The sequence below is a fragment of the Cynara cardunculus genome (assembly GCF_001531365.2).
Source record: "Cynara cardunculus var. scolymus isolate 2C chromosome LG 14, CcrdV1, whole genome shotgun sequence".
Lineage (NCBI taxonomy): Eukaryota > Viridiplantae > Streptophyta > Magnoliopsida > Asterales > Asteraceae > Cynara > Cynara cardunculus.
The window spans coordinates 12834873-12835954 of NC_037541.1; positions in this window are offsets into that span (position 1 = coordinate 12834873).

Genomic DNA, 1082 nt, shown 5'->3' on the forward strand with positions numbered 1-1082 from the left:
TTTATCATCACTAAACGTGTTCTCGCATATTCGAAAGCGTGTTCTGAGAAGCACGAACGTCGACAAAAAATCCGCAGAGACCAACGACTGTGACGATGAGCCCTCTCAACTCCCGCCACCATCAACTCCCGCCGTCGCAGGTGGTGATGCCCTAAAAACAAGAAACCGGCAGTTACGACGATTATCATCCCTGTTTCTCCGGTGGTCTTTTGTTGTTGGATGCTTGCGATTATGGCGAGTTTCTAGAGTTCCGGCGAGTCCCCATGTGAGTAATTTGGCCTGTTATGTTGACCAGACACCGGAAGTTCACTCCAGCAAGAAAYCGGCAGTGGCTGTGAAGGAATAGAGAGGTTGTTACAAGAGAAGGTACGTGGTTGGCACTCTTCTTCGTCTCCGACCAATCAGTCTTCTRCCACTGCAATGCAATCGTTGGCACTCTTCTCCGTCTCCGGATATTCATTGCAAGGTTGTAAAATAATTGTGGGTGATCAAAGTGTATCACAGTATATCACAGTGTATCCGGTAGTTTTATTTTATGAACTGTATCACAATATGCAATTTCATTATTTCCCTTGTTTTATCACAGTCTATCACAATGGATTTGGTTTTGTTTTTATGGTTTGAGTTGGTATAATAGTTGGTATCATAAAGGTATCACAGTATATCACAATGGGTATCACATTGTGTATCTTTGTGATTACTTGGTACCTGCCGAAATAATGTTGGCCGGAAGCCGGAGTTTGGAGGTCAGAGAGAGGAGAGATGGGTTTTTTAAAAATACCTAAAATGCCCTTTAATTATAATTTTAACTCAAACTAGCATAATTACTAATTTTCTTATTTATCCGTTGATTTGTGGTTGAGATTGGATCTCACAGTTACCACAAACTAATCAGTTCTCCTTTGAATGAGCCCCTATGTATATATATACTAGAAGTGTACTCGCGCAATGCAGAGAGATACATTGTGATTTTAATATTTTATTTTATTTTTTATCTCAGTCGATGTTATAATATGGCTTTATGTGATTTTAAGAAAGCGATGCTGTTTTTATTTTTGAATAAAATATATGTTTGAAGATAT